Genomic DNA, 16,669 nt, shown 5'->3' on the forward strand with positions numbered 1-16,669 from the left:
CCAGAAAGTTCCTATATGCCTTTTCCCAGTCAGCCCCTTCCTGATCCAGAGATAAAAACTATTCTGTTTATTTTTATCATAGATTTGTTTTGCCTGTCCTAATATATAAATAAAATACATACTATGTTCATAGATTCAAAGACGCAACATTTTTGAAATGTTAGTCATCACCAAATTGATTTACAGATTTAATTCAATCCCAATAAAAATCACTATAGACTGTAAAAAAAGATGGTGATAAGCTGATTATTAAAATTATATGAAAGCGTAAAGGACCTAATATAGCTAAAACAACTTTGAAAAATAAGAGCAAACTTGGTGCTTTTATACCAAGACGGTGGTCTGGCTTCATGACTTACTGTAAAGCTACTGTAATCAAGATGGTGTAGTATTGACATGAGGATGGATAAGTTGATAAATGGAAATGAATAGACAGTCCAGAAATAGAACCACTCTTATGGTCAATTGATTTTCAACCAAAGCATCAAATCAATGCCATTCAGGAAATGAAAATCTTTCAGCCATTGGTTCTGGAACAACTGGTTACCCAAATAGAGAATATATATAGCTATACATTCATATATAGGTATATGCATAGATATAGATACAGATAGCATATATATAGTTTATTGCTTTTCTTCTATCTCTTATTTCCTTATCACATAAGATGTACTGACTTTATATCATAGCATTTAAGTACTATTAACTTCATATAACAGCATTTAAGTTATAGGTTATCAAGGAGAAGTGTAAACATCACCCAAGGACTTTGTATCCTCTTCTGGGTAAAGAGCTAGTACATTTCTGGTTGTATGCAGAACAGTTGTATAATGTTGGGTGGAGGTATGACGTTGTTATTGTCTTTATTAGGAAAAGAAGTATGGTTTAAAGAGATACATATGAGGGCTAAGCTAACAAATAATGGACTTGTGATGGTTCATGTGTCATTGTAAATGGAAGGGGAGGTAAAAGCAAAATGAGATCCCCCAAACTAGGCTAAAGAATCATGGAGTAACAGCTTAAAACCTGTTGCTAGAGCCGAGGCATATATATGTAAGAGAGAGAGTCTCAAGCTGTCACTCTGGGTAGAGTGCCATGACGTCATAGCTCACAGCAACCTCCAACTCTTGGGCTCAAGTGATCCTCTTGCCTCAGTTTTTCTATTTTTAGTGAAGACGGGGTCTTGCTTTTGCTCAGGCTAGTCTTGAACTCGTGAGCTCAAGCAATTTACCCACTTTGGCCTACCAGAGTGCTAGGATTACAGGCACGAGCCACTGCACCAGAATGCTTGAATTATAATGTGAGCTCAATAAAATAGACACTCCTGTTATAAAAATTATTATACATTACTAATGAGGTTTCTGAACTAACCTGGTATCTGATAAAAGTTCTGCTAAAGACACAGCAACCAATAATTTCTTAACTTGTCTTTCTGATAATTTAATATCTCAGGCGACAAAAGAAATAATTCTTCAGACTTCATTCCAGGCCAGGTGTGGTGGTGGCTCATGTCTATAATCCTAGCATTTTAGGAGGCCAAGGTGGAAGGATTGCTTGAGGCCAGGAGTTCAAAACCAGCCTATGCAACATAGTGAGACCCTATGTCTACAAAAAAATAGAAAAATTAGTGGGGTGTCATAGTGTGTGTATACAGTCCCAGCTACTTGGGACCCCTGTGACAAGAGGATCCCGTGAGCCCAGACATTTTAGGTTGCAGTGAGTTATGATGACACCACTGCATTATATAGTGGGCAACAGTGTGAGATGCTGTCTCAAAAACAAACAGAAAAACCCCTTACATTGCAGACTGACTAGAATGTTAAAAAAATGGTGATGGGACTCTTTGGAGAATGCAACCACACAAGAGACAGTATGGTACAGTAGTAGACTTGGCTCCAAATTGCATTTATCTGTGAGCCATGTAACCTTGGACAAGTTACTTAATGTTCATCTGTAAAAGGCAAATAACATCTATTATATAGGATTATTGTCAGGGTAAGAAATAAGCTCTGAAACATTACTGCCATGTAAGTAGCACCTAGTTTTATTGTTATGGTGGAAAGACTGGTGGATTTCACAAAGTTGAATGAAAGAACAGATGTGATCCCAAGACTGAGACTGTAACAGAGGTAGGCAGGGTTTTGTTTTGTTTTGTTTTTTGAGGCAGAGTCTCACTATGCTGCCCTTGGTAGAGTGCCAGGCATCACAGCTCACAGCAACCTCAAACTCTTGGGCTTAAGTGATTCTCTTGCCTCAGCCTCCCAAGTAGCTGGGACTACAGGTGCCCGCCACAATTCCTGTTTTTTTTTGTTGTTGTTGTTTACAGTTGTCATTGTTGTTTAGCTGGCCGGGGCTGGGTTCGAACCCTCCAGCCTCAGTGTATGTGGCTGACGCCATAACCACTGTGCCATGGGCACCGAGCCTAGGCAGGGTTTTTTTTTTTTTTTTTAATGTATCAGAAAAATAAGTTGGATTTACTCTACTCATAGCCCTGTTCCTCTTGTGATGCTAGGTATATACAACTTACCTATTTCTTTGCAACCTTCCTCTGTGTAACTCTGCAATTGCAAATGATTCCAATGAGAAAGAAGGAGAAAGGCATAGAAAGAAGTTTTAGTGTTGTAAAGAAGTCCTCTGAAACTTTATTTTAGCAATTTTTTTTTTGTTGTTGCAGTTTTTGGCTGGGGCTGGGTGTGAACCCCTCTGAAACTTTAAAATTAGTTTGAGTAACAAGTGTAACAGCCATCTCTTCAGGTTTTTCATGTTTTGATTTTTTGAGTGAGACTCTGTCTCACTCCGTCACCCTGGGTAGAGTACCGTGGCATCATCCTACTTTACAGCAACCTCAAAATCTTGGGCTCAAGTGATCCTCTTGCTTCAGTTTTCCTATTTTTAGTAGATAGAGGGTTTCGCTCTTGCTCAGGCTGGTCTTGAACGCCTGAGCTCAAGCAATCCATCTGCCTCAGCCTCCCAGAGTGCTAGAATTACAGGTGTGAGCCACTGTGTCCAGCTTCATCTCAGCTTTTGAGAGTTCAGCACAGTTGCTGTATAAAGCATTTTATACAGATTATATTCATTAATTCTTTCAGTTTGGGGCCTACAAATTCTTAGAATGTGACTTCATAGTGGACATTTGTCATTTTCCTGGTTTCTCGGCCTCCAAATTACCCTTTTGCATCTAGGAAACAGGCCTTTATATGAAGCAGGGCCCTGGATCCCAGTCTAGGAAGTATAAAGGCCCTGGTATCACTCTTCCCTGATTGCTGATTTTCCACCAGCACAGTTGATCAGTCATTCCTGGATTGTGATTCTGGAGGGAGAAGTGAAAATCAGGCAATGTGTAAAATGTATTCATGAAATTTTACTGAATTTCAGTGGTGGTGGCATTCTGTATCTGGTGAAGGTGATAACAGCTGAGTCAACTATGGCATCCAGTACCCAGGGCCATTGCCTGAGTGGCTGAGCCAGTGGTATTGCCATTGACAAGAAGAAACATCCTTTCTGTGGTGTGGTATCCTCTGTGAATTTGGCCACCTGGCTTTCTGCCTATATTCCTAATCTGGTTTTCTAGCCTTTCTATCCCTTCCTTGAGCTCCCCCCTCCCACTTCCCTCCTCCCTTCTTCTCTTTCTTAACAGTATCTGACTCTGTTGCCCAGGCTACAGTGCAGCGGCAGGCACCAAGGAAGTCCTTCCTTTTTCACTTCCGTTAACTAGAATTGTTTTTTGTTGCTTGCATCCAAGGACTCTTGCTGGTACACAGACTTTAAGTAATGCTCAATCACAGAGTCTGATGCTGCTTCTTTGAGTAAAGATCTCTGAATAAAGTCATGGTCAAATTTGCAACTGGTCTGGGCTCCCTTTATGGCCTGTGCACCTGAGTCAAAGGAAGAAATACAAGGAAATGAGAACTTGTCTCTTTATCCTCTCTCAAATTACCGTGGTCACACCTTAATCCACCTTTTTCTCTGCCTTCCACAATTTCTTTCTTTCTTTTTTTTTTGAGACAGAATCTCAACCTGTTGCCCAGGCTAGAATACTGTGGAGGCAGCCTAGCTCATAGCAACCTCAAAGTCCTGGGCTCAAGCGATCCTCCTGCCTTGGCCTCCCAAGTAGCTGGGACTAGAGGTACCTGCCATGACACTGGCTTTTTTTTTTTTTTTTGAGACAGAGTCTCACTATGTTGCCCTCAGTAGAGTGCATGTCACAGCTCACAGCAACTTCAGACTGTTGGACTTAGCGATTCTCTTGCCTCAGCCTCCCAAATAGCTGGGAGTACAGGTGACTGCCACAATGTCTGGATATTTTTTTGTTGTTGTTATTGTTGTCACTGTTGTTTAGCAGGCCCTGGCTGGGTTGGAACCCACTAGCCCCAGTGCATGTGGCCAGCACCCTAACCATTGAGCTACAGGCACCGAGCCTATTTTTTTCTATTTTTAGTAGAGAAAGGGTCTTGCTTTTGCCCAGCTTGGTCTCAAACTCCTGAACTCAAGGGATCCTCCCACTTTGGCCTCCCAGGGTGCAAGGATTACAAGCATGAGCCACCATGCTCTGGCCTTCCCACAATTTTTTACTTCACAGTTACCACCTATTCGACCGTAATTTAGCACCTACTCTATTCAAGGCATTATGCAAGGCACCGAGCAGAATCCAAAGATCAATAAGCCATAACCCTGACAGTATACTTTTAAATTTTGAACCAGGCAAATGTATCTTCTTTTCAAAAAATAGATAAAAATTATTATTATTTTTTTAGAGACAGAGTCTCACTTTGTTGCCCTTGGTAGAGTGCATGTCACAGCTCACAGCAACTTCAGACTGTTGGACTTAGCGATTCTCTTGCCTCAGCCTCCCAAGTAGCTGGGAGTACAGGTGACTGCCACAATGTCTGTAGCATCACAGCTCACAGTAACTTCCAGTCCTTGGGCTTAGGCAATTCTCTTGCCTCAGCCTCCTGAGTAGCTGGGACTACAGGTGCCCACCACAATGCCTGGCTATTTTTGTTGTTGCTGTTGTTGTTGCAGTTTGGCCGGGGCCAGGTTCGAACCCGCTACCCTTGGTATATGTGGCCGGCACCCTACTCACTGAGCCACAGGTGCTGCCTGATATAAATTATTTATTTTTCCTTATTTACTTTTTGAGACAGAGTCTCTGTCACCCTGCGTAGGACACACGGAGTAAATATAGCTCACAACAACATCAAACTCATGGGCTCAAACAATCCTCTTGCCTTAGCCTTCAGAGTAGCTGGGACTACAAGTGCCAGCCATATGCCTGATCTGGTTATTTCTTTTCTTATCTTGTTCTTGCTCAGACTAGTCTTGAACTCCTGAACTTGGGTGACCCAGCAGCCTCAGCCTCTCAGACTGCTGGGATTACAGGTGTGAGCCACATGCATGGCGTAAAAATAGATAAAATTTAAAGACTGATCTCTCTGTTGAGGTAGAAGTAAAAGGGAACCCTTTTTTATCTTTGGATTAGTGCTACTGGAGGCAAGATGATGTTCATTTCTTTGTAAATGTTCCAGAAATCAATCCCAAATGGCAATTGGCTTCCTTTGTTAGAAGTTTCCAGTCAAGGGCGGCACCTGTGGCTCAGTGAGTAGGGCGTCAGCCCCATATACCGAAGGTGGCGGGTTCAAACCCAGCCCCGGCCAAACTGCAACTAAAAAATAGCCGGGCGTTGTGGCGGGCGCCTGTAGTCCCAGCTACTCGGGAGGCTGAGGCAAGAGAATCGCGCAAGCCCAAGAGTTAGAGGTTGCTGTGAGCCGTGTGACGCCACAGCACTCTACTGAGGGTGGTACAGTGAGACTCTGTCTCTACAAAAAAAAAGTTTCCAGTCAAACAGACAAGTAGCTCTCTCCAGAGGATTGAGGGAAAAAAAATTGCCTCTTCTGAAGTTGACAAGTAGATTGCTGTTCATCAGAATATTTGTGATCAGGATGAGAGATGGAGGAATTAGCGCCAGTGCATTAGAAAGTTCACTCAAAATAACCCAAAGCTCTAGAATAGAATCAAAGAAACAATCAAGGTTTCAAATGAAAATATTATTCAGCTTATTTCTGCCTTCTAAAATTACCAAATACATGATGATACAACGATTGTCCAGGAAGTATTGACAGTTGTATCTGAAAACACAGACTGCACAACATAAGCAAGGAGGAAGGGCACACATTAGAAGTGCAAAGTAAAACATGTAAAGCAGGTGGTTTTACAAACCCAGGAAGAACTGGACAGACATATACATACCTTACAAGATCATGAGCTGAGGTGTTAAGCACTTCCAAGACTCCTTACCCCAGACAATTATGAAGTCCGATCTAGGAATCAGACTTGGTTTTCAGGTCTTCTCTTCACTTCCCAGGTGACTCTGGATAAGAAAAGCCATTTAACTACTCTATGACTCAATTCTTTATCAATGGGTTAGAGCAGATAAACTACCAGAACTGGGAGGAAACTTGGAGATCGCTGCAATTAGTCTTTAACTTTTTTTTTTTTTTTTTTGTAGAGACAGTGTCTCACTTTATGGGCCTCGGTAGAGTGCCGTGGCGTCGCACAGCACTCTACTCAGGGTGATGGAAACTCTGTCTTAAATAAATAAAATAAAATTAAGGAAAATAACACTCAGACCCATCTCTTAGAGAAGTTGTGAATGAGATAAAGGAGACAACATATGTAAAATGTTTAGTTAATACTTGGCACTTAATAAGCAATACTACTGCCAGTAGTAATAGTAAATAACAATAATCCCTAATAACGAGAATAAGAATACAAATTAGAACCGGCAGGACGAGAAAAGTTTATCTAGTCCATTCCTGACCTCACAAATAAGGTTTGGTTGTCCTGATAGGAAACTTTCCACACGGTTCATAGCAGTTATCACTCTCCATTATGAGTTCAATATCCAGGACAGGAGCCCAGGAGGGCGGGGACTTGGCCGCGTTAACTTTGGAGGCCTCAGTGCCCAGCAGTGTCTCCCTCATTTAACGTGAGAGAACGGACCAACACCTTCATGCCTTAGAAGAGGCAAGTAGCCAATTTGGCTAAGGTTGTGCAGAGACCTTCTGGGAGAGCCTAGGCGAGAACCCAGGGCTCCTTGGGCAGCTGACACTCAGAATTACATGAAGGCCCAACCCTAAGGTTAGGTAACCGGAAAAGCAGCACATATATCCAGGGAGACAGGGTCATTATTCTCCACCGACTGGCCTGAGTGCGGGCCTCTCTTTTTGGGGTGTCAAGCTCGCCTACACAAGGAGAAAGCGGTTTTACTAGAGGCGGTAGGTGGGAGGGTCCCGGGGCGCGGTGCTAAACCCCGCCTGCAAAGCTTGGCGCTGGCCGCCAGCCAGGGCACCGCTCCCCAGCCCAGGCTGGCTCCGGGAGCAGCGGCTGGAAAACAACCTGGCTCCAGAAAGACAATTAACAAAGGCTGGAGACCGGCCACCCCTTCGCAGCGCGCGCACGCACACAGCGGTGGGGACAGAGCCGCGCCCGCGGTGCCCACGGTGGGCTCGGCCGCCGGGAGCCGCGCCCCACCCGCCCAGGCTGCGCAGTGGCCGGAGTCACGCAGCTCCGTGCGTGAGCGCCGGCAGGCACCTTACGCGCGCGGTGAGTCGGCTGGGCGATGAGGCCAAGTCAGGCAGGATGGGCCGGGGAGGGGTGCAGGAAACAGCTGCAGGGCAGATCAGGGAGGGGAGGTGGGTGAGCGAATTTCCCAAGCTCCCAAGACCCAGATTGCTGATAGCTAGCTTTGTCTTTGAGCCTTAGGGGGATGCAAACCACCTGATCCATGTGACCCAACGCAATCTTTTTTTTTTTTTAAACAGGTGGGAAACAGGCCCAGGGAGGTAAGCTGGACTAGGAAAAAATGATTATTCTTTGTGTCTGTTTATCTCTGCCTGCTTCCGCGTAGGATTTGACGCACCTTTTAATAAGAATCATTATGCTAAAACAATGGAAAGATACAAACACTGGTAAACAATCCTTGCCAAGCAAAATATAATTATGAATAATGGTCAAGGCTAAGGGAAGGAGACTAGAAATCTGCAATCCATAAGGTGACATGGCTTGATCAAGGGCCCTTAGAGAAGCAAGGCCAAAGCTGGCACCCTCCAGAGGGCCAGGAACTTAGAGGGGGATGTACATAAGGATGACACGCACAGGTACTGGCTCTTAACCTTCTGGAGGTCCCTGACCCTTTAGAAATATGTGTCCACTCCCCGTAGAGGAGTTAACACATAACCCTGGGCATGGTCTGAGATTCCAGATGAACTCCCGCTGGAAAGAACAACTGCAGGCTGCACTCAGCTGGGCATTTCAGAGCAGTTTCTTTCCTCTTCTGAAGGGAGGCAGTACCTGCTGTGGGTCCAGACAGTGTCCTGGGCCTGCTAGCTGTGTGATGCAGGACCCCTGGTTTAACCTCTTCAAGGCCCAGTTGTATTTGTAGAATGGGGATAAGATTGTCTGCTTCTCCCTCTGGGCTGTTGTCACACTTAAGAATGAATGTAACGCCCAGTGCCTGGCTTATAGTAGATGCTCAGTAAAAGTGCTGACTATAGTTTACATAAACCATAGGGTAAATATAAAATATGGTTTACATAAACTACGGTGACTATAGTTTATAATAATCTATTGTTTATTCCAGATAGCTAGAAGAGAAGAATTTAGATAGTCCTAGGATAAAGAAAAGACAAATATTTAAGGTGATGGATATCCCAAGTACTCTGATTTGATCTTACAAATTTTATGAATATTTAAATTATCATATGTATTGTAAAACTATGCACTTCTACTAGGCATCTATTTTTAAAAAGTGCAGGTGCATAAAACCCTGTTAATCAAAGTGGGGTCAGTTAGGAAAGGGAGATGACCTGGAAGAAATTGGGCTATATCTGAATTACCGTAAAAGAAAATCTTAAAAATTATAAACATGTAAATATAAAGTCAACCCTAGGATGACTTACAAGCCACAGCGTATACCTTGGTGACAGTATCCTAAATAAGGGTTCTGCAAAGCACTACACATAATATTTTACCCAAGGTTGAATGCTGGAAGTGGGAACTACCAGATATTGTAACAAGGACTGTTAATTGGGCTTCACTTTCCCCTTTCGAATGGAGCCAGAGGAAAGAAGACATAAACTGGGATCTGGGAAAGACCCAATCTTGTCCAGCAGTGGAGGCTTAGCTGAGTGTCTGCCAGGGCACAGGAGCTGCTGGGGCAGCTGGCTCACATCCCCTTAGGTCAGCAGATTATTGTGGTAAACAGTGCCTTGTTGATGCTGCTCTAGATCAAATAAATAGCTTTTTATTTAACTAATGAATGGGGGTCAGTGTGTTTTGGGGTGCTATAACTGAAGCAAAATTGCTTGCTTATTGACAGTCTTTTTTTTTTTTTTGTAGAGACAGAGTCTCACTTTATGGCCCTGGGTAGAGTGCTGTGGCCTCACCCAGCTCACAGCAACCTCCAACTCCTGGGCCCAAGTGATTCTCTTGCCTCAGCCTCCCGAGTAGCTGGGACTACAGGCGCCCGCCACAACGCCCGGCTATTTTTTGGTTGCAGTTTTGGCCGGGGCCGGGTTTGAACCCACCCCCTTGGTATATGGGGCCGGCACCCTACCGACTGAGCCACAGGCGCCACCCTATTGACAGTCTTTTAAGAATTTTAAGTCTATGGGCCCAGCTTGGTGGCTCACGCCTGTAATCCTACCACTCTGGGAGGCTGAGGTGGGTGGATTGCTTAAGCTCAGGAGTTCAAGACCAGCCTGAGCAAGAGTGACACCTTGTCTCTACCAAAAATAGAAAAACTATTTGGGCACAGTTGCACATGCCTGTGGTCCCAACTAACTGGGAGGTTGAGGCCAGAAAATTACTTAGGCCCAAGAGTTTGAAGTTGCTGTGAGCTATGATGACACCATAGCACTCTACCCAGGGTGACAGAGTAAGACTATCGCAAAAAAAGAATTTTAAATCCATGGATCCAAACTTGAGGACAGAATCTGGGCAGGCACACATATCTATAAAAAGAACTGCTTTTAAAAAACTACTGTGTTGTGTCCTTTCTCTTTTGGAAGAACTTTTTGGGCCTTCCAAATTGAGCCAGGGAAATATGGCTAAGGGCAAATAGTTGGTATTTAATTTGGGTTAAAACACATACCACCTGTCTGGCGGGTTACATTTCTATCTATATATTTATAAAGGGGAGTTTTTCCTCCAGTAGAGAGAGAATGTGTATGTTGTTGGGCAGGATGGGGGGGGTCTTGTCCTCTTTCCACCTCACTACCAATTAGTCATTTCTCAACCCAAGGAACCCAAGGAAGTCCTTTTTCTGGAAGCACAGTGAGTTTGGCAAGTTTTTTCCCTTCCTGGCTTTGTATCTCTATTTTTTTTTTTCACAGTAGTTTCTAAAAAAAATAGTGTTTTTTTTTCTAATTTGACTTTTAAGTTCCAAACTTTAGACACTCCATAGGACAATACAGGGGAAACATGCTTGCTATTTCAGACAAGCCCCTTTCCTGTATTTCCCCCTTTATACCCACTGTCTTCATTCCTCAGTAGGACAAGAGCAAAAGCAGGATTTCTCGAGACAGTTTGCATCAGAATCACCCAGAGGTTTGTTAAAATGTCTCACTGGCAATTGCACTCCTGGCAATGCTTATGCACCTCTGGTTAAGTGTGTGTGTTGAGGGGTTGGGGTTGGTAGTGGGTACTATTAGCTCTTTGTGTTTCTGTATTGTTTGCCTAGTTTTAGAATGAGTGAGAGCCTCTTTCATAATTTAAAGAAATTTTTAAAAATTGTTGTCCAAAGAAGATCTACATATAGCCAAAAAGCACTTGAAAAGTGGCTCAAGCGGCTAAGGCGCCAGCCACATATACCTGAGGTGGCGGGTTTGAATCCAGCCCGGGCCCGCCAAACAACAATGACGGCTGCAACCAAAAAAAAAAAAAATAATAGCTGGGCGCTGTGGCGGGCGCCTGTAGTCCCAGCTACTTGGGAGGCTGAGGCAAGAGAATTGCTTGAACCCAGGAGTTGGAGGTTGCTGTGAGCTGTAATGCCACGGCACTCTACCCAGGGCGACAGCTTGAGGCTCTGTCTCCAAAAAAAAAAAAAAAAAAAGAAAAGATACTCAAGATCATTAAACATTAGGAAAATGCATAGTAAAACTACTAATGAGTTATTGAATGAATCACTGAGTAATAAAACAAATAGAATAAGCAAAAGAATTATTGGGGGAAAGGAGTGGTTCTTGGAAGAGTGATAGAAGTTGGGGAAGACTTGTTTGGGTTTCAAGCAGAGAAGTGATATGCCAATTTGTGGTTTTAAAAGACCACTCCACTCCAGTCAGGAGGCTGTTGTGCTAGTCGGTGAGAAAGGTGGAGGAGGTTTAGACTCAGGTGGTCCTAGCCATGGAAAGCACCAGAAGAATGGATAGATTTCCATAATAAAACAGGACAAAATTCAGAGGTTGACACTCATTGACATACTTTTTTACTTGTTTTTTATGTCAAAATATTAAGGGGGTACAAATGTTTTTGTTATATGGATACCTTTTATAATGCTTAAGTAAGGGTTTTAGTGTGCCAATCACCAGAATAATGTGTACCACTCCCTTCTTGTTTTTCAAAGACCTTTACATCTCTTTGTGCCTGTGTGTACCCATTGATTGTTTCCCAATTGTTAAAGAGTACATGTGGTGCTTGTTTTTCCATTTCTGAGATACTTCACTTAGGAGAATGGTCTCTGCTTCCATCCAAGTTGCTGGAAAAGGCATTATTTCATTCATTTTATGGCCAAGTAGTATTCCATGGTATATATAGAACACATTTTCTTAATCCACTCATGAATCCATGGGCACTTTGGTTGATTCCACATCTTTACAATATAAATTGTGTTGCAATAAATATTTGAGTGGGGGTGTTTTTTGTTTTTTTGTGTGTGTGTGAATAGAGTCTCACTTTGTCACCCTGGGAAGAGTGCCATAGTGTCATCATAGCTCGCAGCAACCTCAAATTCTAGGGCTCAAGTGATCCTTTAGCCTCAGCTTCCCTAGTAGGTGCCTACCACAATGCCCAGCTATTTTTTTTTTTTTTTTTTTTTTGTAGAGACAGAGTCTTACTTTACTGCCCTCGGTAGAGTGCCGTGGCGTCACACGGCTCACAGCAACCTCCAGCTCTTGGGCTTAAGCGATTCTCTTGCCTCAGCCTCCCGAGCAGCTGGGACTACAGGCGCCCGCCACAACGCCCGGCTATTTTTTTGTTGTTGCAGTTTGGCCGGGGCTGGGTTTGAACCCACCACCCTCGGCATATGGGGCCAGCGCCCTACTCACTGAGCCACAGGTGCCGCCCTATTTTTTTTTTAGAGACTGGGTCTTGCTCTTGCTTAGGCTGGTGTTGAACTCTTTAGCTCAAGCAATCCACCCGGCTTGGCCTCCCAGAGTGGTAGGATTACAGACATGAGTGATAGACCGCACCCTGCCTGCAGGTGTCTTTTTGATAAAGTGGCTTCTTTTCCTTTGGGTGGATACCCAGTAGTGGAATTGCTGATTGAATGGTAAGTCTACATTTATTTCTTTGAGGAATCACCATACTTTCTTCCATAGATGTGGTCCTAATTTGCAGTCTCACCAACAGGGTACACATATAAGCATTCCTTTCTCTCTACATCCATGCCAGCGTCTATTGTTTTTTAACTTTTTAATAATGACTGTTTTGACAGGGGTAAGGTAGTATCTCATTGTAGTTTTAATTTGCATTTTTCTGATTGGCACTCTTTGAATTTAGTAGGTTTATCAGTGTTTAGTTTTTATTTTTTTACTGTACCATCCCCTACCCTGCCTCCTCTACTGCATGTTAGTTCCTGTTTGTAAGGATGTCACAAGAGACTGTCTACACCTTGCTGGTCCAGATACACTAGACTATGGCATTTCTTTGATCTACCGATGTAGTTTGCTTTGTTTCTTTTTTTTTTTTTTGTAGAGACAGAGTTTCACTTTATTGCCCTCGGTAGAGTGCTGTGGCGTCACACAGCTCACAGCAACCTCCAACTCCTGGGCTTAGGTGATTCTCCTGCCTCAGCCTCCCGAGTAGCTAGGACTACAGGCGCCCGCCGCAACGCCCAGCTATTTTTTTGTTGCAGTTTGGCCGGGGCTGGGTTTGAACCCGCCACCCTCGGTATATGGGGCCAGCGCCCTGCTCACTGAGCCACAGGCACTGCCCTAGTTTGCTTTCAATAAGGGAATGAAGATAGTCTGGAAGAACCTGTTTGTTTTTAATAACCCTTGCTGACTCCAAGTGATCTTTGTTTCCCTTTCCAAGGCCTAAAACTGATTTGTCTTCATCAAGTGGCAAAAACCCAACTCAGAGTGGCTTAGGCCAAAATGGGATGGGGAATGGAAATGTCAAAAAAAGAGAGTGGGAGCTCAAGTAAAAAAAGAGAATCAGTCTCCATCATGCCTGTATTGAGTAATACCGTATCATCAGGACTCAATCTCTCTCCTAGTCTCTCAGTTCTATTTCTGTGGTGTTAGCAGCATTCTTAGGCAGGCTCTGCTGCATAGTTCTTATTACTTATTATTGTCATGATTAACTGTTCTTGCCATCTGCTTGAATGGGATGCATCTAGATCAGCCAAGCGTCCTTAGACAACTTCTTCATACATCTGATCAATGGTATGCTACCCTTTCCAGTTTAACAATAATAGTAACAAAAAATAACAGCTACTATTATAGAGAGCTTACCACACCAGGCACTCTTTTGAACATTTCACATAGATTATTTTTTATGAAATCACATAACAATCCTTATATAAGTATCTTGGGAAAGCCAGCCAGTTGATTGCAGAATCAGAATTTGAAAGCAGTTTTATCTGGCTCCTGGGCCTGGACTCCCAGTGTTCACAGTGTCTCTCACAATCAATCTTTAGGGCTAAGAAGAGGAAGGCAAGGCCATCAAACAGTGTGCCTATCTCTTAGTTTTTCTGAACATGAATCTTAAAATATACTTGATAGTGACAGTAGGGACAGGGCTTTGGAGGTTATCCTTATAATTTTGTCAATCCCAGATCCTTCTGTCTTTTAGAGTTCTAGAAGCTCTTTGTACAGGCCTCGCCCTCCTGACTGTTGTACCCATCTGTATAAACCAGATTCATTAACCAGGGTCCTTATGTGGCCATCTTCTTTCTATAGGTGTTTCTCTCTTTACTCTTCGTCTGGGTCTTTTGCTTCCGTGAAGCTTGAACTTCACTTTTGACAGCCTTTCATGAGCCATCCCTAGAAGCTGAGACTAAAGGTCTTACTTGCTTTTTTCCCCTTAGATGCTTAAATTGCCACCCTCTAAAGCCTGAGGTGGGCAGCTGAGGAAGCTAATGAATGCTCAGCTTTTCCTGCCTGGACATTTCGTCTTCTGAAAGAACTTTCAGATGATGGTTTCATTTCCCTCAAGGATCTGCTTAGTTTTGTTTCTTCATTTATTTCTTCTAATTGTCAGAATTAGGTTTGCACTATCATTTACTTTGTGACTTCCTCTGTCTTTGCTTTCTTCCCTTCCTCTGTCTTGAAACTGATGAAATAATGAGGATGTCTTTAATCTTTTTTAAGTTTTGTTTTTAGTTGGCACATATTAATTGTACGTAATGTTTTACCTTAGGTAGTTCTACTTCTAGTGGACTGAAACTAGAGCAAATAGTCAGATATTTTGACTACCCTCTCCTTATTGTAGAGCCATTTTTCTCTTGATTCTTTGTATTCTCTGAATCCAGCAAAATGCTTGGCATGTTACAGCTGCTCCAAATACTCATTGAATGAATGTGTGAATGCCCAAATCCCTTTGTGCCAGGGAGAACAGAAGAGAGAGAAGAGAATTAACTCAGTTTTAACCTACCTTAGAGTCAGAAACAATAAGTTAGTGTAGAAGTATTAAGTAGAGAACATTCGATGATTTTTTTTTTTTTTGACACAGTCTCATTCTGTCACCCTTAGTAGTGTACCATGGCGTCATAGCTCATAGCAACCTCAAACTCTTGAGCTTAAGTGATCCTCTTTGTCTCAGACTCCCAAGTAGCTGGGACTACAAGCACCTGCCACAACACCCTGCTTATTTTTAGAGGTGGGGTCTCGCTTTTGCTCAGGCTGGTCTCGAACTCCTGACCTCAAGCAATCTACCCACCTCAGCATTCCAGAGTGATGGGTGAGCCACCATGCTCCCTGCCTCAATGATATGATTTATTTTATTTTTTGAGACAGAGTCTTACTTTGTCACTCTCAGTAGAGTGCTATGGTGTCATAGCTCACAGCGACCTCAAACACTTGGGCTCAAGTGATTTCTTGCCCCAGCCTCCCAAGTAGCTGGGACTACAGGTAGCCACCACAACACCTTGCTAGCTTTTCTGTTTTTAGTAGAGACAGAGTCTTATTCTTGCTCAGGCTGCTCTTGAATTCATGAGCTTGGCCTTCCAGAGTACTAAGATTATAGGCATGAACCACCACACCCGTCTTAATGATAATTTTAGCACCACCTATGTGCCCGACTGATTTTTGTTCTTAGTTGCCTATTACAAGGCATGAAGGAGACCCCAGGAATGAGTATGGACTGAACTGTGCAGATTCTTTTTCCGGTACTGTCTAGGCACCTGCCTTGCCTTAAGGAAAGCCACATTTTCCTCAATGTGTTCTCTGAGACAAGCTTCCTTATCAGGTCAGGCAAGGAAATGGAATGAGGGCACCTAGCCTGCTCTCCCAGGCTTGTAAACCGTATTTGTCCTGAGAATGCTACAAAGACAGTGAATAACTTAAGCTCTACAGCCAGTCCCTTACTTAGGGTTTTTCAACTTTAAGATGTGACAGCAACATGGATTCATACAACCATTCTGTTTTTTTTTTTTTTTTTTTGTAGAGACAGAGTCTCACTTTATGGCCCTCGGTAGAGTGCCGTGGCCTCACACAGCTCACAGCAACCTCCAACTCCAGGGCTTAAGCGATTCTCTTGCCTCAGCCTCCCGAGTAGCTGGGACTACAGGCACCCGCCACAACGCCACAACGCCACAACGCCCGGCTATTTTTTGGTTGCAGTTTGGCCGGGGCTGGGTTTGAACCCCGCCACCCTCAGTATATGGGGCCGGCACCTTACTGACTGAGCCACAGGTGCCGCCCAACCATTCTGTTTTTTTACTTTCAGTACAATAGTCAAATTACATGAGATATTCAACACTTTACTATTATAAAATAAGCTTCATGTTATATGCTTTTGCCCAACTGGGTGCTAGTATAAGTGTCCTGAGCATGTTTAAGGTAAGCTAGGCTAAGCCATTATATTCAGTAGATTAGGTGTAGTAAATGTACCTAAACTTTTTATTTACAACAGAATTTTCAACTTACAATGGGTTTATAAGGGTATAACCTCCATTGTAAAGCAAGGAGCATCTGTATGATATTTTGTTTTTAAATTTTTATTGTAAAATAATTACGTATCAGCATGAGGTTGCAAGATAGTATAGCGAGTCCTGTAGACCCTTCACCCACACTCCTCCAGGGGTTACAGCTTATTAAATACTACACAATGTCAAAACCTGGAAATAAGCATTGGTATAATGTATGCGTATGATTGGTCTATCCCATTTTTAATCACTTGTATAGATTTGTATACCACTACCTCAATTAAGATATGGAACTTGCTGGGTATG

At 43.2% G+C, this 16,669-nt stretch overlaps 2 protein-coding genes across 5 annotated transcripts in view; one reads left to right on the forward strand and one right to left on the reverse strand.

Annotated features, from left to right (window-relative positions):
• The window catches only part of CSNK1A1 (casein kinase 1 alpha 1), an 85,903-nt gene extending 79,536 nt beyond the window's left edge, over positions 1–6,367 (reverse strand). The window contains exon 1 of the mRNA XM_053567320.1: positions 6,247–6,367. The gene's annotated coding sequence lies outside the window, so the exon portion shown is untranslated. The remainder of the gene's footprint in view (positions 1–6,246) is intronic.
• Positions 6,368–7,019: 652 nt separating this feature from the next.
• Positions 7,020–16,669, forward strand: part of ARHGEF37 (Rho guanine nucleotide exchange factor 37) — a 58,436-nt gene continuing 48,786 nt past the window's right edge. For all 4 annotated transcript variants that reach the window (XM_053567313.1, XM_053567312.1, XM_053567314.1 and 1 more), the window contains exon 1: positions 7,020–7,602. The gene's annotated coding sequence lies outside the window, so the exon portion shown is untranslated. The remainder of the gene's footprint in view (positions 7,603–16,669) is intronic.

Source organism: Nycticebus coucang, chromosome 17 (genome assembly GCF_027406575.1).
Source record: "Nycticebus coucang isolate mNycCou1 chromosome 17, mNycCou1.pri, whole genome shotgun sequence".
NCBI classification, from domain to species: domain Eukaryota; kingdom Metazoa; phylum Chordata; class Mammalia; order Primates; family Lorisidae; genus Nycticebus; species Nycticebus coucang.